Source organism: Pan troglodytes, chromosome 3 (genome assembly GCF_028858775.2).
Source record: "Pan troglodytes isolate AG18354 chromosome 3, NHGRI_mPanTro3-v2.0_pri, whole genome shotgun sequence".
Taxonomy (NCBI): Eukaryota; Metazoa; Chordata; class Mammalia; order Primates; family Hominidae; genus Pan; species Pan troglodytes.
The window spans coordinates 118073654-118099555 of record NC_072401.2 but is presented as its reverse complement, the minus strand read 5'-3'; the positions used below and the strand labels follow the sequence as shown (position 1 = coordinate 118099555).

The 25902-nt window shown below is 32.3% G+C and overlaps 1 long non-coding RNA gene across 1 annotated transcript in view; it reads right to left on the bottom strand.

The window, feature by feature from the left end:
- The window catches only part of LOC107974381 (uncharacterized), a 33002-nt gene extending 25459 nt beyond the window's left edge, over nucleotides 1-7543 (bottom strand). Inside the window, exon 1 of the long non-coding RNA XR_008547597.1 lies at nucleotides 7379-7543. This is a non-coding gene — a long non-coding RNA (uncharacterized LOC107974381). The remainder of the gene's footprint in view (nucleotides 1-7378) is intronic.
- Between the last annotated feature and the right edge of the window lie 18359 nt (nucleotides 7544-25902).

Genomic DNA, 25902 nt, shown 5'->3' with positions numbered 1-25902 from the left:
CTCAAGATAAATATACAAGAAAATGTTCATTTTCTTATATCTTCACCAAATGGGATTCTACCTCTGTTTATAAAGTGTAGTTCATTCTGAATTCCATTCGTAATTTTATTTTATAATGGCAGAACTAGTTTTTTCTTTTTATAACCTTTAAAACAGATGTGTTATGGTAACAAAGTAACCATTTCTGCATTAGTCAAGACTATTATCACAGCAGATAACAGAAACCCAGCTCAAGCTGGTATATCACATACCTGGTAAATTGAGTTGGGGGACTTAGGCAAAGCTAGATACAGAGTTTTGAATGATGACATCAGACTTTTGTATACTGCTGTGTTCACTTGTATTTTCTCCCTCTCTCTCTTTTTTTTCTTCCCCTTTATTTGCTTTCTTACCTATACCACATTTTATAAAAGGATATCCTCTCTTTTTGTGGTAGCAGGGTGGCTATGATTCTAGGGCAGTACAGATTATCCCTCTAAAGAGCACCTCAAAATTTCTAGGGAGGAATTTGACTGGCTGTTTTAATTATATGATAGTTGTAAGATAACCACGTGCCCTGATTTGAGCCACGTGGTCATTTTGTGATGTGCAGTGGGCAGAGGTGATTCTAATTCAAATCAAAAGGGTTGAGAAGAATTAGCATGTCATGAGATAAACATAGTCCTTCAAAGGAAAATATGTCCATCACCACCTTTGAGGCAAGTCTGTTTCTCTTATGTCGCATACCTTTCCATCTCATCTTTAGCTATATATCTATGCAGGGTATAATGTTTAAGGGATCACTTGTTTAAACACATACGCACACACAGACACATACACACACACTACTTAGGCATTTATTTTCAATTTGTGTTTGCAATAAAAGCAGATCTAAATTAATATGTCTAGTTTTTGGCATCTACTATTAAATTTGGAAAAATAAAAGAAAAGAGAGAGAGAGATGGAGAGAGAGATAAAGAGGTATACAGAATGAAAGGGAGGAAGAATCGATAGCCACTTAAAATGATATTGAGAGTTTGGTTTAGAAATACTTCACAAGACTGATCTATCGTTCCATTTTTTGGCCAGAGGTATCAATATCTGAGATATCCAATTAAATATTTTTTAGAAAAAGTTTTGACTTAAATGTTTTTTATATTAATAAAATTTTGTATGTAATACTTTTAATCAAATTCTACCCAAATTAAAATCTAGAAAACAATGTATACCTCAACACTTATAGTTTTGTTAATGCTAACATAATATGTAGTTCTTCTTTCTAAATATTTTAATTACCCATCACAGTTAAATTTTCAGATTTGTGCCCCTAAAAAATATATATATATCACGTGCATATTGTCTTAGAAGTACCGCGCGCTAACCAATTGCGCCACTGGAGCCACGCACATTGTCTATTGATACATCTGCACTTATGTAGTCATAATGCATGTTTACTGGTTCATAACTACATCAGTTTCCCAATGTTCCTAATGTTTCTAATATTTCCTAATGTTCCTGATGGAAAAAATAACATACCATTAGTGGTTTAAAACAAAATAAAATTGTTATCATACAGTTATCAGAATTAGAAGGCTTAAATGAGTCTTAAAGGACTAAAATCAAGGTGTCTTCAGAGGTGCATTCATGTTAGAGGCTCTAAAAACATAATCTGTACTAGAAGTTTCCAGCTTCAAGAGGCTGCCAGCATTTCTTGGCTCACAGTCGCATCACTCATTCCTGTGGGTACGTTGTCACACCTCCTTTGTCCCTGGCCTCCTTCAATTTGCTCAGGAACAGTGGAAAAACCTAAGATAAAACTTATCTCAAGATCCAAAATCTTAATCGAACCTGCAAAGTCCCTTTTGACAATTAAGGTAAAATAATTGTCACAGGTTCTGATATTAGGACTTAAACACTAATGGGGTTGTTATTCTGCTTATTATAATAGCTAGTGCAAATCAAGTACTTTTGGCTACCTTAGAATTGCAAATGTAAATTTCATCTGCAGAGTGAAGTACTAGTTTTACACATGTTGACGTTATAAACCTGACACCATAGCCTGCACTACAAATGAATTCCCAAATTGTTTGTTTCGATAAGTATTTATTGACCTCTCACTGTTTGCTATCAATTGTGCTATGTCATTTCAACTTCTCTCTTCTTTATTATTTCTTTCTTTATACTAATTTTGAATTTGGTTTATTCTTGATTTTCTAGGTCTTTGAGGTATATTGTTAGGTTGTTTACTTGAAGTCTTTCTAGGATTTTAAAAAATATAAGTGCTAATAACTATAAACTTCCCTCCTAATACTGTTTTTGCTATATCCCAGAAATTTTGGTATGTTGTGTTTCCGTTTTCATTTGTTTTAATACATTTTCAAAATTTCCTTTTAAATTTCTTTATGTACCTGTTGTTCATTTAGGAGCATGTTGTTTAATTTCTGTGTGTTTGTGTAGTTTCCAAAGTTCCCGTTCTTATTGAGTTCTGTTTATTCCATTGTGGTTAGGAAATATACTCGATATGATTTTTTCTTCTTTTAATTTTTTTGACTTGTTTTAAGACCTAAGATCTAATCTATTTGTGAAAATGTTTTATGTGCTGATAAAAAGAATGAATATTCTTCAGCAATTTGGTAAAATGTTCTGTCAATGTTAGTTAGATTTATATGGTCTAGTGTGTAGTTTAACCTTGATGGTTCTTTGTTGATTTTTCTGTCTGGATGATCTGTCCATTACTGAGAGTAGAGTGTTGAAGTCCCCTACTAGTCTTGTATTACAGTCTATTTCTACTAATGTTTGCTTTATATACTCAGGTGCTCCAGTATTGGGTGCATCAATATTCATAATTGTCATACCTTCTTGCTGAATTGACCCCTGTATCATTATATGGTGACCTCTTTTGTCTATTTTTAGTCTTTGACTTTCATCAGTTATAAGTATAGCTACTCCTGTTGTTTTCTCATTTCCACTTGCATGAAATGTCTTTTTCCATCCTTTCACTTTTAGTCTATGTACATCTTTGTAGGTGAAGAGGGTTTCTTGTAGGCAGTGTATAGTTGGGTCATGTTTCTTTATTATCAATTTGACCACTTTATATCTTTTAATTGGAAAATTGAGTCCATGTACATTCAGTGTTATTATTGATAAATAGCACTTTATACTGTTATTTTGTTGTTTGCTTTCTGGTTGCTTTGTAATTCCTTTTTTCATTTATGTTTTTCTTTGTAGTTAAGCTATGTTTCTCCAATATCATGTTTAATCATCTCTCTCAATATCAAAGCTCCCCAGATCCCTAGGGTAGAGCCAAAATGCTGTGAATCTCTTTGCATAGCAAGCATAACCTTTAGTGTAGTTCTCAAGATGTTCCTCATCTCCATCTGAGACCACTTCAGCCTGCACTTCATTGTCCATATCACTATCAGCATTTTGGTCAAAACCATTCAACAAGTCTCTAGGAAGTTTCAAACTTTCCAACATCTTCCTGTCTTCTGAGCACTCCAAGTCTCTAGGAGGTTCCAAACTTTCCCACATTTTCCTATCTTTTAACTGTTCCAACCTCTGCCTGTTACCCAGTTGCAAAATAGCTTCCACATTTTCTGGTATCCTTATAACAGTACCCCACTCTCTGCAGTACCAATTCACTGTATTAGTCTGTTCTCACACTGCTCATAAAGACATACCTGAGATTGGGTAATTTATATAGAAAAGAGGTTTAATTGACTCACAGTTCAGTATGGCTTGGGAAGCCTCAGGAAACTTAAAAATCCTTGTGGAAAGGGAAGTAAACAGGTCCTTCTTCACAGGGTGGCAGTGAGGAGAAGTGCCAAGCCAAAGGGTAAAAGCCCCTTATAAAACCATTAGATCTCGTAAGAACTCACTCACTATTATGATAACAGCATGTAAGTAACTGGCTCCATGATTCAATCACCTCCCACCAGTCCCTCCCATGACATGTTGGAATTATGGGAACTACAATTCAATATGAGACTTGGGTGGGGACACAGCCAAACCACATCAGAAGGGGTCTTTCTATATTGCCAAGGCTGGTCTCAAACTCCTGGGCTCAAGTTATTCTTCCAACCTTGGCTTCTTGACAGACAGGGATTACAGGTATGATCCACATCTCTTGGAAAATAGAACTAATTTTTAATGAGTTTTCTACAGTGTGCCAGAAGGAATCAGTAACTGGCTGATATAAAATGATCAATTATAACCATGTTGATCGAAAGTGTTTTTTTTTTCAATTTTGTAATTTATCTATTTAAGCCTACTGTGGAATTCAGAAATCTAATAGCCAGTATAACTCTGTGAACATCAAATACTCATAATTTTTTACTCTCAAGGGCACTGAATCCACAGTGGCAAAATATCAAGGGGTAAACCAGAGTAAAAGATAATGGAATTTCCAGCACCACTCTCTAATAGCAAAGATATGTAACAACACTAAAATAGGTATAAACATTATGAAGTTTAACCTAAAATATATAGAATATAGCTCACAAGTATGTTATCTATATTTGGACTGTCTGGTGTAGAGTGATTAGGTGCAGGACAAATCAGAGAAAGAAGACACCAGTGGGGGGGTTCGTAGAAAGCCAGGGAGAGGTGGGATAGGTAAGGCCATGAGTTGGCTGTAAAGAAAATAGAAGAATAAAGGAGAAAGGAAAACATGGGCAGAGAGCATCTCAGGGCAAAGAGAGACAGAAGAGTGTCAAAACCAGGCCACTTTGACATACCTGAATCCAAGTAGCTCTATCAAAAAAAGTATAAATCTCTGAGTTTTTACTTTTGTTTTTAAAAAAATATTTTAAAGACTTTATTTTCTTATAGCAGTTTTTGGTTCACAGAAAAATTGAGAGGGTACAGAGATTTCTCAAACGACCCCTGCCTCCACACATGCATAGACTCCTTCATCATCAACATCCCCAACCTCAGTGGTACATTTGTTACAATTGATGAATTTTATTGACACATCATAATCACTCAAAGTCCAAAGTTTACATTAGGGTTTACTCTTGGTGTTGTGTACTCTGTGTGCAATGTATAATGTTATGCATCCAGCATTAGAGTATCTTACAAACTATTTTTACATCTCCCATAATCCTCTGTACTCTGCCTGTTCATTCCTTTCCACTTCCAATCCTTGGCAATCACTGATCCTTTTACTGTCTCCACAGTTTTGCCTTTTCCAGAATTTCATATAGTTGGAATCATATGGTAGGTAGGTAGCCTTTTTAGATAGGCTTATTTTGTTTAGTGATATGTATTTATCTATGTTCATTTGGAATAAAACGAATATTGATTTCTCAAAATTCATTTGGAATAAAAATAAATAATGAAATAGCTTATTATATTTTAGTGCTAAATAATATTCCATTCTCTGGATGTACCACAGTTTATTTACTCATTTGCCTACTGGAGGACATCTCTTGGTTGCTTTCAAGTTTTGGCAATTACAAATAAAGCTGCTATGAACAGCAATATGCAGGATTTTGTGTTGACATAAGTTTTCAGCTCCTCTGGGTAGATACCAATTGCTGGATCATATGATGAAAGTGTATTTCATTTTGCAAGTAACTGCCAAATTATCTTGTGAAGTGGCTGCATCATTCTGCGTACCTGTAAGTAATGAATGAGAGTTCCTGTTGCCTCACATCTTTATCAGCATTTGCTCTTGTTAGTTTTCTGGATTTTAACCACCCTGGCTAGTTACTACAATTTTGAAAAATATTTAGGCTATATGTAGTAAGGATTTGTCTGCAGGCTTTCACTGCCTGCCAACAGATATTATTATTTGTTTCACTAATAATAACAAATAAATATTATTATCTATTTGTAATTTTATTTGACATACCTTCATAGTTATAGATTGGATCTATTGCTTCATTATAAACTAATACTTTAGAAATTTGAAGAGAATATTTTTATTAACTTATGTATTTTTACTATGAGTGTAATATATGCTTAGTAAGAATTAAACTACATCACAGAATCTCATAAAAATAAAAATTTGACATATTTCTGTTGCTTATAAATTATTTACATTAATATTTTAATATATATCTTTCTAAAGTATATGCATATATATTAAATATAGTATATACACACTAGGGTATCAATTTAAAATATTAAAAATGTTCCTTATTTTATATTGATACTGTAAGAAATATTACTTTTCATTATAAAATATGTAAAATTTATTCATAAAATAAATCAACTGTATTTAATGAATCACTTCATGTTAAATATTAGTTTATTTTCAGTTTTTATATTAAAGATTGAACTCTCAAATCTCAAAGTTCAAAATTGGAAAGGATCCAAAATCTGAAACTTTTTAAGCACTGACATGACACTCAAAGGATTGCATTATATTGATGCTCAAAGGATTGTATTTATGTATTGATAACACCTAGGCTCTGTATGTTCTATGTATTAATAATATTTTGATATCTGGTAGTCAACATTATTTTTCTGTTTCAGAAATTTTGAGGATAATCTCTCATGTCAACTCTGTCTCATCACTTTGAGATGGTGCACTTGTTTTTAAGTGGAAATGAAAGTTTCAGAGACAATGTCAGTTTTATTACACACACTCTCCACTTACATTAATAAATATTCAGTTATCATTGTGATATTTCTAATATTCTGGAATAAACTATAAAATTTTACAGAAAAATAAAGTGGATATTTGGCAAACTTTATTTTCTTTTATATATGCTAGATATACAAAGTGTGGATTTACACATGGGTTTTTATACCTTGAAAGTCTAGGTTTCCTAACAATGTTATGCATCTATATTTTCATTTTTCTTAGCTATTTTCTTTCTTTCCTTTATTTAACATATCTACAAAATGAATAATGCATGTTATGTAATCCTTATACAAATAAAAATGGTTTTACTTGCCATAAAATAATTATATTTTAATTAAATTATTACTTTAAGATACATTTAAAATGTAATGAAAGCTTAGCTAAAAACAAATTGAATATATCCATAATAAGCACTGAAACCTATAAATCAAAATATTTTATATAGGTAAAATAAATTGAGTAATAATTATGTTTTGAAGTGAAACATCTTTAATACCAGAGGTAAGTTTCAGAAAGCAATTCTATAAAGATAGATTTTTTAAAATTATTGAATTCAAGTTTGGTCACTTAGCTGTTTCTATTTATAATATATTGTGTGTTTGTTTTTTTTAAAAAAAAATTTCTTATTCTGAGGTAAAAATATCATTGGCACATTTTACCACAGATTAAGTGGGAAAGTGAATATTTCCCAGACACATTGAAAGAAATTTTTAAATGCAATTTATTTGATTCAAATAATCACACATTCAAATTATGTTTATGTAGTATATCTTGGTTATTCATATTCCCTATGAGCTTTGTACTCACTGTGGTCAAGCTCCACATTGGCCAACTCCTTCTGTATAGCTTACTGGTTTCTTCTCATTGTAGCCCAGGAGCTAACCAATAGGTTATCACACATTAAAAAGTTAACTTTACATATTAAAATAAAATTAATGTTGTATAGTAGTGATTGGCTCCTCCTAGGATAAAAAAAAATCACTTATGAAGTACATGCATTGTAGCAATATTATGAATATGTATTTTTATCTGTTCTCATATTTTACATTCTGTTCTCTGAGCAGGAAGGACACAGGTTGCTATTTTTATTTCAGATGGTGCTGGTGGGTGACCTACAGTATGCTCAGAATCCAAATAAAGGGAAACATCAAAAAGGATTTTTTTATGAACCAATGGATCTACTTTTATTTTCTTCTGTCAAAACATCTTTTATCAGGGGTCCTTTCCACTGATAACTTTGAGATGCTAGTCTCTAGAGTTCTAATCATTTCAACAAGCATTTCAGAGTGAGGCAGAAGACTCCGCACACTACCAGGCTTGGTGAAGAATCCAAATTATAAATAAATTTCTGAATAGTGTTTAATGACATGTCTAACTATATCTCCAAGGAAGAATAAAATATCCTTTTATGTTTGCTGTAAAAACAAAGTCAAAATGCTTTTAAAGGCATTTTCAATTATGCTATTCCATGGTCTGTAATAAAATATTTTTAAGTAAAATAGTAAGAAAATCCTTGCTTCTCACAGGGAAACGTTATTCTTCTCAAATTCACAAGGTCTTTGTGATTGATCTTGTTTCTCCCACCTTTTCTTGTATTAATTACTAGAACAATAAGAGACAAATTTAAAATCAAACAAAGTAAATATTTTGACCCCTATAATTGTATTTTCATCTTGAGCACTGTTTTTATCTCTAATAAGCTTTATAATCTAATTGTGGCTTTCATTTGTTTTAACCTATTTTAAAATTTTTTTGAAAAGAGATAACATGTGAGTAAACAAATGAACAAAAAATAATGCCATGTTTAAACCTTAGATTTTTATATCTTAATGCATTTTGGGTAAGACCCTTTATTATTATTATAATCAAGATGGATGACTATAGAGACACAATAAAATTGGGAAAATATTTTTAAAATACTGCTTAATTAAGCAGTTTTATTTTCTATCTCTAAAAATATTATTTTAAAAATATTACTATTATATATACAATAGGTTATACATTTTTTTAAAAAATTACATATATATAAAATTACAAATTTACAATAGTTATCAAAGTTTTTCCAACATTTCCACGAAAATAGGGGAGAACTCTAGTGGTTGTGTTGCCATATACCACAAACTGTGTTAGGCATTTATTTTCTTGGTGCCTGTAGAAATGCAAATGTATAATTTGAGGACTTTCAAAGTGAAGAAATTTAGTGTACTATAAAATAAAATTACATGTCATTTTCATAGAGGTGAGACATCATAGATACCTGTTACTGCAACATCAATATGAATATGGCATAGTCAATTGGCCTTGAATTTTGAAGACATAAATTTGTGAAAAATGTGGCCTTTTTTGGTCCTCAAACTTCTACAGAGAGATTTTATAAAAATATCTGAAAATATGTGTGTATAGCTGAAAGGAAAAAGAGAATGGTATTCATTAACTTAGACTAATGTTAGCAGGAAAAGTGTGATAAGCAATACCATATTATCATGAGACTGAGTTTCTAAGGTTACTGCGAGACTAGAATCAAGATTATAACAAGTAAACATTAGGCAATAATTATTCCATAGAGAACGATGCATATTTCCAAAATAAAGGATTGCTGCAAGCTTAACAGATATGTACTAGCTGTAAAGTCAAAATAATTTGTTGAACCATGAAAATAGTAAAGATGATTATCATTATTGCAGTAGTTGAATTTCTTAACATATACTCATTTTATAAGATGCATATGCACCCATCATAAATTATGATTCTGAAAATGAAACCAAGTTCATTAAAGTGCTCATTTTGTAGTTATAGGAACATAGATAATGGTAGATGACCTTCTCTGTTTCTGTTTTTTTTTTCTGATATAATTTGTGGACCGCTATTAATAATAGCTGCCCTCTGATTTCACTCTAAGAAATTAAGGCACACCAGATGCTGACAGAGAAAATGGTGTCAAAAACAATATTTTGCTCTCAACATAAATGATCCAGACGCTGCTTCAAGTGAAAACGAAAATGATTTTTGGCTGCTGATAGACATTTTCTGTGTTTCTTCTATCAGACAGTTCTACTAAGGGTGGACCAGACAATGGATGTGTGTGCCCCTTAGATCTAATAATCATCCTCCCCTGGGAGGAAAGGATGCTGGGACAATAGGATAATGATTATGGTAACTTTTTGCATTCTTGAATCCTAAAAGTATTTTTAAATTTTTTTCAGCCAAAAATTTTCTAGTTTCTTTTGAAATTTGTATAATTCCTTATCGTAATACTCTAATCAAATTTATGAAGCTTGTTGTTTTAAAACTTGATAACATTTTTGCTAAAATTTCCTTTAGATAGAATCTTAACAAGGACATTAGCATTTTAAATACAGTTAGCATTAGGAAGGGTTATTGCAAATAAGTGATTGGAAATATTTGTGACATCAAAGCTTTAAATCTTCAAGTCTCATATGTCTGGGGACGGACAGCCTCATCTAATCGGTTTGACTGTGCCTCCCAGGAAAACATAACCCCTGCAGAGCCCTAGGCTGTGAGACAAGGACCTAACAGCTCCTCTGCAGAGCTGGTCTTAACAAGTATGGAGGGAGATGGGATGTGCAGATATTTAACACAGGACTTTTGGAGAAATAAATTCAGCGATAAAGCAGGTGATTTTATTGGAAAATGATAGATTTATTATACAATTGATACAGAGACAAGTATAATAACTTACAGTTCATATTACACAATAATATTTCTCTATAAAAATTAATAGATGGCCACTGTGCTTTTTTAAAAAATTAACCACAGGGGTTGCTTTTGAGAATATTTAATAATTAATAGCTTTTACACCAATCTTTAGAACTTGCTTCCTGAAGAAAAGGACCTGCTAAATTTACCACAAAAATATATGGTGAAGACATGCAATTCCTTTAATAAATAGATTTGGATTAATATGCATGAGTGTCTTTTATTTTTCTTTAAACTCCCTGACATTTTACAGAATTGTGCTTGAAATCTGAACAACCTGAAATCTGTCTCCATGGAAATGAGGATTCAAAGTATTAAAAGTATTTCAAACTTAAAAAGTAGCGACCATGGAGTCTGTGATCCCTATATATTTGGCATGTTAGTTGTGTTGGGAAGACTGCACCATTCTGCTAAAAGTTTCCTTATGTTCATATATTCACTAACTAAATTCTACTTGTTTTCTTATGCAAACAGCAATCTCTTTGAGGGCTTGTCTTTCCATTGTTCTCCTCCTGTACAATTAGGGTGTGGTTTTCTACCTTGCAAATGCACAAAGAATATATGCTTGATGAATTAACTAAATCCAGAAATTTTAAAACTCCAAATGGAGATGATATGGGTGCAACAATATTAATAATTTATTGAAATTACTTGACTAACAGACAGAGAAAACAAATTTCATCTCTGCCCCAGACTCATCCACAAATGGGAGATATATGGGATTCATTTTTCAACCACATTGAGACCAGTCATTAATTAAGTGTAATTCATTCTCTGCATCTTCTTTTCTATGTCATAATTGTCATAATCTTTTAAATACTACTTTCAAGTATTACTGCTTTAAGTAATACTTCTTTCAAGTAATACTACTATAGAGAAAAATTTCAACTAAAGGTTAAATCTTTTCATCAGATTTTGACTTTGGTCAAGAGAAATGAATTGTCTTAATAATTATAATCTCTAAGTAATGTGTATTACACATTAGCTATACATGAAAAGAATGAAAGTTAAAGACTACATAATTTTATTCAAGACAATATCTTTGAAGGAGAACCTTAAACACTTTTTGAAACAAAGAAATAAGACAATAGAGAATAACTGTGTGACTTTTCTTTTCTTCTGAAGCTAATAATGGGAAAAATAAGAAGGAATATTTTGGGTAAATGTCATTAAACACATGCAATACAGTCTTGCTAAAAGCATGACATTTGGAGTCAGATGGCCTTTTTGTCATTTTCTGGCTCTGTCACTCATCAGCTATAGGACCTTGGGCAAATTATTAAATTACTTATACCTTAGATTTTCCATACTAATAATGAGGATGATGAAAATAATAATATTTTCTACATCATAGCATTTTTTTCTGACGATTCACTGAGTTAATTTATAAAACACAGTCCAGAGTTGCAGCCCAGCAGATAGCAAACACTTGGTGAATGAGAGCTATTATTCTCTCTCTGTTTCACTCTCACTTCCCCTTTCTCTGCCTTGAATGCCTATTATATATTGGCTTTACTTGGATTTCCTCTTTAAATTGAAGGTGAATATAATGTCTTTACTTTTTGGGTTATTGGCTCTGTAGATGTTCCTCTTCAGTTGCAAGGGACAGAAACCAATCTATTTTTCCTGACAACCTCTGAAATAAAACTATGGAAAAGTTAAATGGCTTTAATATAAGTTCTTCAGGACCTTGATTGGAGGCCATTTCTATATTGTACCTTATTTATGTGCACCTGCTCCCAAACTGGCAGCTTGAAATGACACATCTGACAAAAGTTTAGATTCTCATCTGATGTTGCCTTTATCCTGACAGATAATGCTAGGCTGTCTGAGCTTTCTATTCTTATCTTAAACACATCTTTAACTATAATCATAAATAAGCATCACAATTATTTTTCCATCAAGAGTATTTTTCTATTATACATATGTAGAGAAACTGTGGTATTTAAAATTCTTGTTAGAGGGCTTAGGGTTTCTAAAAAATATTTTCAGTACCTTTAATGTATTGCACTTAGGGTATCTTCGTCCACTAAAATGGCTTTCTATTGTTCTTATAGCTATTTCAATGCCCATCGACTACTAGTAATAGAACAGAATGTTGACAGAAGATTTTATCATAGACAATATAAAATCAAGTTATTCAACATGAAATTTTAATGGTTAAAAAGAATCTTGGGAGTGAGACGGGCAGGGGCAATAGGGACCAGGGCAGATTTTTCTGAGGGCTTGAAAATTGTGAGATCATACCTGTATGACATCAGAGCATTAAGAAGTCACACTCCATTTATAATGTAATGAGGTCACAGTACAATTCTATAACTGGATTTAAACTTCAGCTTCTTGTTTTGTTTATTGTAGAGCCAGCAATGAATGGGTAACAAAGATTCTCTACCGTTTTAAAATTATTATTTGTAATCCCGCCCTTTTAAGGAGCTTCTTATCATACTTTATAATATGAAATAAATAACTAGATCTCTTTAGTCACACTTGAAAATTTTCCATGATCCTGCTTGTGTACATGCCATTGGCATTTCCCTGTACTGAATGAAAATTGCAATCTGTGAATATGGCTTACTTGAGTAATATTTGTGTTTATTTGCTTATTGGTACTTGATCTGGATTCTTGGTTTTAATTACCTTCATTTAAAAGTTTATTATTTTGTTGTGTATTTAAATGTTTTTACATTTTCTTTGATATAGTTTAGAAATTGGCTTGGATTGGGGTTGAGAGTGTTATTATTGAGTAAAGAGGGAATAAATTTTTTATTACAGAATAGATCTCATTTTACATTCCAATTTCCTCATAGTGATTATATATAAATTCAAGTTAATTGCAACTTCTTGCTATGGACTTTCATTCTAGACAACAAGGAACGTTAATTTTATTTAATAAAACATATAAATTTAGACACACAATAGAAAAATTCCGCAATTTGCAAGAAAACAAGACTGACAAGAATATCTTCTTAACTACTCAAATTACTTTATCATCAACAAATTAATTTAAACACAGATTTTAAGATGTATGTAATTTTTAAAGGAGATACACTTCAATATATTTTTATACTTTATAAATACAAGGGAATTCTTTGTTTAAACTTTTCTTTCTCTGTAAATTAATCATTTATTAAATATATATTTTACGTTTAAATATAAAGTAAGAAGTTGAGTAATTCATATCATTTTGATGACACATATTACAAAACATTATAAAATTGCTTATAGCACACATTATTGAGAATTGATGACCAACTTACATGCTTTCTTATATGACAAAAGAAAAAATATTAGCTTGAAATAAACCTTTCAATATCTCTGAGAACAATATTTCCTGAGTCAATTGGCAGAGTTCTCAAAAAATGTAATAGAGTAAAAAGTGCATTTTAGCATTCAAAGTAAATATGACTTTGTTAATTAAGCTAAGCATACAAGCAAAATAACTTTTTTATTTTTCTATATTAAAAAATGTTGAGGCAAAAAATCTTTTGAGTTCTTGAAATTAAAAAGAAATAAAAGCAGTTAAAATTTTTCCATCTTTCAGTTCCTTACTCTGCTATGCATCTTAAGCTTTTGTGACAAGTGAAAGTCTAGGTGCTTGCAAAAATGAAAACTGGGTTACTTAGATGAAAGATAACCCTAGATATGTCATCAGTTATAATTTTGTTGAAGGAATATAACATTTCATATATAAATTTAAGTTTACCATATATTTGGTGCAATTGCATTTAAGGAATGTAACATGAGGTAGAATCTTGAAGTAAAAATATAATTGAAATGTCAATATGTTTATAAAGATATTTAAAAAACAATTTTTGGGTTATTCAAATACATACTTTAAATCCTTCCTGCCAGTTATACATTAGGTCATCATGAAGTAAGGGTTATTTGATAAGTTTTAAATCAGGAGCCTTCTTTATTTTGCAAAGACTATGTAATTCTTGACATTGTAGGTGGTGACTTGGAAGTTACTCTAGAGAGTTATTCTTGTCCAGCAATTATAAAGTGGGTCTGGTTGTTCAAGTCTCTAATTAAAAATTCCGGGGAGGGGAACAATTCAATGAAAATCCAAATGACTTTATAAGAAAATTATACAGATTTTTAAAATATAATTAATTTAGCAACAAGTATAACAAACTATAGTTTGTACTGCACAAACATATTTCTTTATAAAATTCAATATTTACTCACTATGCTTTTGTGATATCTTGACATAAGAAGCAAAACTTGTTACTGGTCAGCAGTGCCTTTACTTGTGTTGTCTTATTTTCGGTTTACATGCTCATCTTTGTAAAGTTTTTGTGTTGTTTTGTGCAGCAAATCTATGGCCTTGTGAAATTTGCAAAATGCAAGGCCTTCTGGCTTTACTTTTCTAAGACTCAATTTTCTGGTCATTAAAACAGGGGTAAAAATAGTAAATGATACCATTTAAATAAGGCATTTCTTTAGCCTTAGATTTTAAAATGTTAGTGATTCTTCTAATGTAGATGATTCTAGCCTTTTTTGGCACTTTAAATGATTACTGATCATCATCTCATGTGTAGTGCATTAAAATACTAAATGGTCTGGTCAGGAAACTTATGTTGCTGTCCTTTAATAATGATATATTCTGTTTAGACTCTTATTTGTGCCACTAATTACTGACATGCCATTTTGTGATTTTCGTATTATATTGCTTTTCATATATTCTTTACAAAGTTGAGTTTTTCCAACTTATCTAACTCAAAAATAAGTCTTAGATTTCCTGGTCTAGCAAGGACCTCTCTCCCTATACAATCTCAATTCACATGATTTTCTTGGATATTTTGTTAACCACAATTTCTACATTAAGCAACTCTACCTCTGCTCTTTCTCTGGGTCTTTGTGATTCTCCTAATTTCTTCAGACTCTGCTCTACAGTGATTGTCTGGTCTCTTTTCTCTGCACAGTGGAAAATCATGGTCATCTTGTCTGTATAAAGGAAGTAATATCTGAGCATTTGTCTCTAGGAAGAGTGTTCTTGGAGCCTTATATTTCTTTATTTCTAACCATTTCTCCTGTGGAGGGAGTCACGGTCCTGCTCCACTACCAAAATAGAAACTAGTCTATCATATTAATTATTTTCTTTTAACACTTAAGACAGCAGCCAAACTATGGAGCTTATATATGAAATATTGAACCCCTGCTTTTTTGAGTATTTTACCATTATAAAAGTTTTTATCTCTAGATATGAATTATAAATGATGTAAAACTTTCTGAGAAACAAAGGCATTTAATGTTTAGTTTAAGTTCTCAGTATGTTTGACCCTAGCACACCCAGCATGCCCCACATCTCCTCCTTTTCCTCAATATAACATTGATATCCTTTCAAATGTTCTTTTTCACCTATTTCTATGCTTTATGTCTGGATATTCTTCCAAAGAAATGGCGCAAAAATGTGTTGTCAGTTTCATTACATTTCAGTAAATAGCTTCCCATATGTATATAGTGGATAAAGTAGCACATGAACTCCTTAATTCAATGGCTTCCAAATCCAGAAATGAGCATAATTATGAGTTAAAAAAATAATAACATTAACACTAAGTTATGAAGGTGTGCCTCAAAATTAGTATTTTTAAACAACACCCCTTTAGTATTTCTGGTTACAAACTAAGTTTAGCAAATGCTAATCTTGGAATCTTTCCACTTTGGCCTCTTTTATTTCTGCCCACATTCCCTAATTTTTGCTCATTTTGGCAGCTATTCCCACAATCTTTTGTCCAAAGCTTGCTCACATGATGCTTTCAGTCTCCCAAGTTAATTCGTCCCCTCCTCTCAAACCCCTTACTTCTCAATATTTACTTTAAACCTATGATCAACTGTTGCTTATTTGCTCAGAGCCACACTCCTTGCGCTTTTCAGAGCACCAATTATTAATCTAATAAATGAATATTTTGGCCCACTAATGGATAAAGAATAGAGGGGATTCATATTTTCATTATACACCTGGCAAGAGTGGAGTGTCCTTATTATGAAATGCCCAGTCACAGTTTACTTTGAAGCTTTTACTTTAATGAGCCTTCTGGGAAGATGATTTATTACTGGAGGAAGGCTTTCTTGTTACAGAAAAAATATCAAAATCTGATTTTCTAAAAAAATGCAGCTTGAATTCAGTCCAACTAAAACAGATTATGCACATTCTGCTCTCTAGGATAGTAACTAAACAGGATGATGATTTTATTATGCTGGCAAGTGATTAAATTTAGACCAAGAGTTTATGTAACTATTTTGGACTAGTTATGAACATCTATTTCTCCCCACTAGAGAATAAACTATCAATTGCTTTTATAGGTGGACAACCTTACTGTTATACAGATTTCAAAAATAATTCATGAAAAATATGCTACTATGAACATTTGATACCAGCACAGTGGCCATATATATGAGTTTACTTGTTTCATGCTCACATATTTCTAGGTAAAGGAGTTCACAATAAGTCCTGTTAAAGTCTCTGAAACCTGTTTTTGGTAGAACGTTGCCAGGATTAATAACGTATAGCTGAAAGGGTATTTTATCATATGACAGATGCATAGAGTGAGTTTAGCATCTTTCTACTACAGTTCAGACCTCATAAAGCAATAAATGCTGATTCTCAGCACACCGTGCTTCCTTCGGGCTCTATGTCTGTCCTTGGGCTTTATGATCATTTTACATCCAGAACCAGTATTAAATCAGAGTCACAAAATTCCATACTTTTTCTATGTTACTAGAGGATTGAAGCAGAATATCAGGTAGTACAGATACCTCTGCTAAAATTATTCTTTTTAGTTTGTTTTGACTGAGGATGTTTAATCTTTGGAATATTACAACTGGGACTATAGGTGCCAAAAGCAAAGTTAGCAAGAATATTTGCATTAACACCTTTACAATATTTTTGAATAGTTCTGCTACACAAATCGAAGAAAGTGATTGTTTTTTATTATGTGTCCTTAGGCTTACTACATACCTTCAGTTAAAAACCCTTCAATTTTTTATTTGAATTACAAAGTTAATGCTTTACACTGAAAACTTATTCTCAGACAAAAAGAGCAAAACAAATTCTGCTTCACACATTCATTTAATCTTCATCTTTTTATATTGTCAATGAATTACTAGGAATCTTGATGAAAAAACTTGTAAACAGAAAACCTTGATTTTGTAAAAATAAAATTCAAACTCAATTTTGCATTTAGATTTATCATATCAATCTATCATAAATTAAAAAATAAAAATTACACAAATGATTCAAAGCTCTTACTATAGGACTAGGGTTGTCACCCTACATTGTTTTTTTGGATTTTTTTTTCTGGAAGAAAGTGTTTGTATAAATATAAAAGTGCATATTCCATGGATATGGCAAGTAAGGGAGTGATATTTAGAAAATAAGAAAAAACTAACTTGGGAAAGTCCATACATGTAAATTGTTTTTATGTTAATCAATGATGAAACTCTTTACGCAAGTCAAGGTCATTTTCATTATGGCACTTGATAGTATTTTGAAGTGCTAAATAATACTAAACACATATATCTTAAGGCTTATTTATTTAAAAACATGAATAGTCCTACCTGTCTTGTTCCTTTGAAGACCTAGGGAAATGTCTTTTTCTATGGAAGGAATCCATAGGACTACTGGCTAAGTGAAGGTTGAAATCAGTGGAAATACAGTGGAACACAAGACTTGAATAGAAAGTGGTAGTTGTAACATTTCAGTAATTGGTAGTGGTTTTGATATTGAAATATGGAAGGGTTTAGATGGAATCTAAATTCCAAAAGCTGGGTCAAAGCAGGAAAAAACATCCAACATAATAGCAAAAATCAAAGCAGATTGCAAAGGAAAGAGGAGGAAGTTTTTAGGAAAATTGCAAACACCAAGGATGTTTCAAGTTCATGTTTGACAGCCAAATAGAGTCCTGTAGTCACAGCGTCTAGGTTTAAATTTTGACTCTAGTATTTGCCAGCTCTGTGGTATCAGGCAGGATAACCCTTACGTAACATTTCTTTTCTTTTCTTTTCTTTTCTTTTTTTTGAGACGTAGTCTTGCTCTGTCACCCAGGCTGGAGTGCAGTGGAGCGATCTAGGCTCACTGCAACCTCCACCTCCCAGGTTCAAGTGATTCTCCTGCCTCAGCCTCCTGAGTAGCTGGAACTACAGGCGTATGCCACCACGCCTGGCTAATTTTCTGTATTTTTAGTAGAGACTGAGTTTCACCATGTTAGCCAGGTTGGTCTGGATCTCCTGGCCTCGTGATCCGCCTACCCTGGCCTTCCAAAGTGCTGGGATTACAGGCATAAGCCACCGTGCCCGGCCAATACTTATTTTCTAAAAGTAAAATGGGAGTAAAAATCTTATCAGCTTTATAAACTGCTGTGAGGATTAGAAAAGGTATTAAATATAATATCTTAGAAAAAGATTTTAGAATAATGCATGGCACATTCCCAAGGTTTCAATACATTTTAACAAGGTATGGCATATTAAGAAGTTCTAAAAGTATTTTAGTTTTTATAATAACTATTTTGCTTATTAGGTAAATAAAATAAAATATTAACTTATATATAAAATAAAATATTAACTTATGTTTTATGCTTTATGCTAGCTTTACTCTTTGTACTAACCTAAAATATATAATATTTCTGTATAGAGCCAAAGTTATCAATTTCTCAAGTGATAAATGCCTTCTCCAAGGTCACATACTGAAAAATAGAAGAATGGGATTGAAAATGACTTCCCTTTGACTTTCAATATGCTAGTGATCTTTCTGGTACACCTCACAGCTTGTGACACATTCCAGTTGGATTTTACATGGATAAATTAATTGTCTCTGAAAAGGAGAGAAGGTGTGAGCAAAATCAGTATGGAAAAATAAACTCAGAAAAAATGGTGAATTTTTTATTAGTTCTTGGATAAAAAATGCATAAAAATTCACAATCCAAGAATAGTAAAAGTAAAAAGATGTAAAGCAGACAGACAGTGTGCACAGGTGTGGAGGATGGTAGTGATCAGTATTTAAAGGTATGCAGGAGGAGGAAGAGGTGGATGGAGATAGAAGATGATATGTTTCCTTAATCTCCATTCATTTCTGCCTTTCTCTAATTCTGCCTCTTATATGTTTTTTTTTAATATATGAATAAATTTAAGTGTGAGTCTTGCCATTTTCACTTATTTCTTTGTACCCTTTCTCCTTCAGGATTATGGCTTCTGAAGTCCTGGTTGCTTCATCACTTCTTAAATATCTTCCAATCTATCTCTATATCTACACAAATACACAAATATACATGTACATATATATGTGTTTTCTATATACCTATGTATGTGCACCTATATAGAGATATAGATACAGACGAATGCTTTTCTAGTTATTTTAATGGGAACTATTTTTTCTGTTCAAAGCTCTTTGATCCTACTGGAATATAGAAGTCTCAAGAGACAGTATGTTTTCCTATAAATTATTAGGAGAGTTTTTCATAAGGAAAACGTAGCTGTGTTTGGCTTAATCTAACCTGAATTTATTTCAGTCAAAACACTGAAAGTATAAAAAGTAAATGATTACGATCTAGATAAGTAAACTTCCTTAGTCAGAAGTCAATTTTAGTTTGTGTATCTTTTCCTAATCATTTCTAATGTACTTTACCCAACATACTTAAAAATATTGCCTGAATGACTTTTCTTTCCTGTTCTCTCTCCTTTTCTGTCTAGGAACTAACCATCTCATTTCATCCATGAGTGTTGGCAGATGTCTGTCATTCCTCTTCACAAGTAGCTTTATAGACCTGCCCTATATTAGGTTTTCACTCCCAACATGTCAAAGCAGACTGTGAGTGGATGACACTTCCATAAAATCTTATCACTCCTTGTCAAAATCCCCAAACCATCTTGTCATATTTAATTTATCACAAAATTATTTTCCACTTTTGCACTTATCAATAATGTGAAGTTACCAAACACTATTCATAAATCTACTCTGAGTAATTATATTGAGATTGTTTTAACACCTTAGAATAGAAAAAGGTAGATGTATTAAGATAAAAGTTGAAGCATCATATCTCTCAATGAAGACAGGCATTTCAAGTGGAGTTCTTAATAGTTATTTGCAATTGAAAAGATTGTGTCATTGTTGACAGCTTTCTCATTAGCCTAAAGTTTGTTTACTTAATTGATGACAGATCTTAACCAGGTATTTTAACACATATTTAGAATACATAACAGAATTGCAAGATTTAAGCTTTAATATCTATGTCCAGTTGGACGATACAGAAAGCACATATTCCCTTTCTTCTCTATTCAAGAATTCCTTTTATTCTTTCTGCAGGAGAGAAGGTATTATTTAAGAGATTTTGTTTTTACTTAATTTTACACGAAGTATATTACTGTTTGTTTGCAATAACTGTTCCTCTCAGGATTATATTAACTTGGATTAAATATATTGTAAATTTACTCCATTATGTTTGATAATATAATTGGCAGTCATATCACAAGTGCAACATTTGAATTTCTCAAAAATTTGAAAATAATCTTAATTTTTTATTTCTTGATAATAATGCACTCATGTAAATGCACAACATAATACAATAACAATAATTCATGTATACAAACAGATACACAGCACATCATTTATCTTACAAATAAAAACCAAGATTAAAAATTACTAACAAATCAACAAGGAAAACAAACAACTCCATGAAAAAAAGGGCAAAGGTTATAAACAGCTACTCCTCAAAAGAAGATACAAAAGAGGACAGCAAGTATGAAAAAATGCTCAGCATCACTAATCATCAGAGAAATGCAAACCAAAACCACAATGAGATACCATCTCACCATCTCACCAGTCAGAATGGTTGTTACTGAACAGTCAAAAAATAACAGATGTTAGCAAGGCTGCAGGGAAAAGGGAATGCTTGCACACTGTTGGTGGGAATGTAAATTAGTTCAGCCACTGTGAAAAACAGTTTGAAGATTTCTCAAATAACTTAAAACAGAACTACTGTTAATCTCAGCAATCCCAATACTGAGTATATACCCAAAGGAAAATAAATCCTTCTACCAAAAGGACATGTGTACCCATATGTTCATCATGGCACTGTTCACAATAGCAAAGATATGGAACCAACTCAGGGGCCTATCAACAGTGGATTAGATTTAAAAAATGTGGTATATATACAACACAGAATACTACCCAGCCATAAGAAAAAATGAAATCATGTGCTTTGCAGCAACATGGATGCAGGTGGAGGCCAATATCCTAAATGAATTAACACACAAACAGAAAACCAAATACTGCATGATCTTGCTTATAACTGGGGGTCAAACTTTGGTTACACATGGACATAAAGATGGGAACAATAGGTGCTGGGGAATACAAGATGGGTAAGTGGAAAAGGAGGCAAGAGTTGAGTAACTACCTATTGAGTACTATGCTTACTAACTGTGCCAGGAGTTCAATCATACCACAAACCTCAGCATCACACAATATATCCTTGTAACAAACCTGCACAGGTACCTCCTGAAGCTAGAATGAAAGTGGAATTTAAAAAAAAAATCTGTATAAACAGCTAGTGCTACTATTTTTATATGGAACTAACTAGTTGGTTGTGAACTGACAGGTCTTAGTTAACCAAAGTGTATACAGATTTTGAACTGAAATATAACGCTTATCTGAAATATAACAATTATCCTTTTGGGAAAAAACTCTGAACTCCTGAATTTTATATAATCATTTTATGAATCTGATATTTTGATCATTGAAAAACTGCATGCACAATCAAAATACACATCAATAAATAGCTTTATAGTTCTTTTCTTTTTTTTACTTTTTTCTCGGAGCATGAGGGATGATATGTATCCTAATAGAAAGATATCTTTTGACTAGTAATATGATATGGCTTTTGTCATCAAACACTCTCCTAATAACAAAAGCAGTTTCTGTAAAGGACGGTACAATATAGTGATTACAAGCAACACGTTTGTAACTGCAGCCCTAGTGTTTGTATTTTGGCTCCATCATTTATTGGCATTATGACCCTGAGCAAGTTATCTATCATCTCACAATAGCTAAATATATTAAAATACACTGAACCTTGGAAGGGATGCCTGGAACACAGTACTACATGCACATTAACTATTGATATAAAAGTTATCCCTGAGGGAAATTCTAACTATGGAGTCATGAAAATAAAAGTAAGAAGGGGTTCTATCTAATTAATTTGTTAATTAAATACATGTCCATGTCACAGTAGATGAACACATATTATTTGGAGACAGAGAAAGTGAATGAAAATGAAGACAAATAAAAAACTAAATTAGGGCATGGTGGCTCACACCTGTAATGCCATGCCTTTGGGATGCTGAAGCAAGAGGATCACTTGAGTCCAGGAGTTCGAGACCAGCCTGGGCAACATAGTGAGACCTTATCTCTACAAAAAATAATAATTATAAAATCCGGGCCTGGTGATGTAAGCCTGTGGTCTCACCTACTTGGAAGGCTGTGGTGGGAGGATTGCTTGTACCTGGGAGATCAAGGCTACAGTGAGACATGATCACACGACTGCACTCCAGCCTGGAAGACAATGTAAGACCCCACCTCAAAACAAAAGAAAACTAAACTAATAATTAGTAGCCCTTAGATAAAGTTAAGGAGATAATATGTGTATACATGTATCTCAAATTACTATAAATAATAATCTTAGAAAAGATATACTTGGAAAATTTTAAAAAGTATATTTGTTAAAATAAAGAATTCAATTAAAGTGCTAAATATTAGAAAAAAGGAAGCTAAAGGCTCAATTATTGATGAGCACCCAATCTGTAATCTAAAAAATAAAACTACAAAAAAAATCTAAAAATGTAGTGAAAAAAGTAAAACTACAATTATTTAAAAAAATGTAAAGGTCCACAGTTGAGCTAGATAAGTAATAATATTTGTGTATAAATGTTGCTTCAGATAAGAGTGTTTGTAAAGGGGAAAATACATAGTCTACTTGGAACAAAAGGAATTAAAGGGAGAAATACATGATATTGAAAATAAACAGTTGAATAATACAGGAGAATGACAAAACATACACACATTCTTAAGTGTACATACACTCAAATGATGTCACAACTAAGATTCAAATGTCCAATTCTATTGGTTTTTTATAGCAATTTGTTAAATTAGTTCACAAGTAAATTCAGGACTGCATGAGTGGAAAATTAATATTATTATTCAAATAACAATACTAGGAAATTAGGCATTCTTAATCATGGGAAGAAGATAAAAGAAGTAACAAAGGGGAGGCATTAGAAATACTAGGAAAAATGAAAGCTATTAAAAAAGACCTCTTTCGTATTTTAAACTGCCAAATCTGTGCCTAACTTTTGCAAAAATAAGCACTTTTTGGAAATACTACTAATGATGTAGTTTAGAGAGTGAAACAACTTATTTCTCTAAATGTATTTAAAATCTCTTGGGATATCTAGTTGATAGTAATTATAATCATTTTCTTATGATTATCTGTTTTATCCTGAAATTGAGAAATCAATGTTTCCTTTTGTAGAAGTAGAGAATTATAAACCCAATTACTGTGACTCTCATTGTTTAAATCTGTGCTAAAATTTTAGGTTCCAAATCTCACTCAATAACGCGTGGGAGCCCATGTTCACAGATCAAAAAGAGCCCAGTAAAGTGGCTCTTAATTTCACTGAAGTAACAGGGCTAGCTTGAAAGTGACCGGTGTTCAATGAGAACTCTTATGTGATAATGAGGAATGTTGACCCAACTGCCTTTTAAAATACAAAGCAAAAAGAGTTACCCTTTTGTTCAAGAATACCTATAAATTTGTTCTCATAAACACACCCACAAAAAATACATCAGCACTCACAACAATACTTACACAGTCAGGTAGATACTCTTATTTTTCATTTTTTTCAGATGGAGTCTCATTCTGTTGCCCAGGCCGGAGTGCAGTGGCAGGATCTTGGCTCACTGCAATCTCTGCCTGCTGGGTTCAAGCAATTCTCCAGCCTCAGCCTCCTGAGTAGCTGGGATTACAGCCGACCGCCATCACGCCCAGCTCATTTTTGTATTTTTAGTAGAGATGGGGTTTCGCCATGTTGGCCAGGATGGTCTGGAACTCCTGATCACAGGTGATCCGCCTGCCTTGACCTCCCAAAGTGCTGGGATTACAGGCGTGAGCCAGCCACCGTGCCAGGCCCAGATACATTCTCTTAAGCTGCCATTTTTATACAAGATAAGCAAAATTACATCCAGGTAATCTACCCAAAGACAACTTATTTTTGTCTACCACTAAAATCATTTTTCTTAAGCTCTTCTTGTTTGTTTATGCATGAATTCGAATCCATTAAAATCTATTAATTATGTTAAATTACGATTACACTTCAAATACTTCTGGCTGATTCTCAAATATGACACTTTCTGGAAATTACATTCCATTTATGTTCAGACTGGCATAAGTTTCATGGGGCATATTCTTTTCTACATATCAATATTTCTTCTTTCTCTATCACATGCTGGTGAAGGTGGGACATGTGTCATCCATCATGGCAAGTCACAGAAGTAAGGAAAGGTGTAAATATGGTGTAAATATTCAGTTGTTAATTACATAGTTTGGATTTTTAATGAACATTTTTTCTAGTTATTTGAATATATTTTCTAATGTAAATTTTATGGTTTTTTAAAGTTAGATTAAATAGAAAAGGAAGTACCTGTCTAATTTTCTAAAAATCCTTTGTGTCTCAGTATTAACCAAAAATACATGGATAATTTGTGCATTATCAGAATGTTTAAAATAAACACTCTGGCTTTTCATTGTCATTGTTTTGTTAATTCTTCTTAATGAGATCACTGTGCCCCATTTTCTGGCTCATATTTCCCTGCAGATTTCTCACTGATCTGGCTCATCCCATGAGGAGGCATCATGTGCTCTTCATCTCCACCACTTCCGCAGCTTGACCATCTGAGTTTTGTACGTAAAATTTCCTGGGACACTACCTGCTTTAATGAGGAGCCTGTTGGGTTTTCTGCATTAAATTGCTTTCTAAATTTATAGGGAAGTATTATATTTACTGTTATATAATATATTTTAAGATATTTAAAGCAAACTTTTATTATATGACAATTAATAAAATTAATAATGCCTTTTGTTTTAGACACATTCTGGGCCTAAAATTCAAGGATGACTTTCAAATGGAAAAATAATATCAGTGAGAAAAAACCATTCCCCAAGTCTCTATGGAGGCTTCTGTGTTTAAATGATTTAATGTAACTGCGGAGTGGCCATATCTGGGCCTCTTCTCCGAGATCTCCATAAACTCTCTTTCCTGATACCACAAATTCAGAAAGAAAAAATGTTATGTTAGAAGCTAGAAAATCATACTTTTACTTTATTTAACTGAGGCTTTAAGAAAAACTTAAACATACAAACTAGCACTTGCTTATGGTAAATTTTTGACTACTGAAAGTTGTTGCCTTAAGTGAGAAAAAGTGATGCCATGACTAAATAGGAAAACAAGAGTAAGTGTGCATGAATTCAAATATTTTATCTATATTCAGAAAGTTACAAAAATGGAAAAAATATTTCTATAATCACCAGCTGAGATCACAGGGTAATATGTTTATAATACATGGTGAT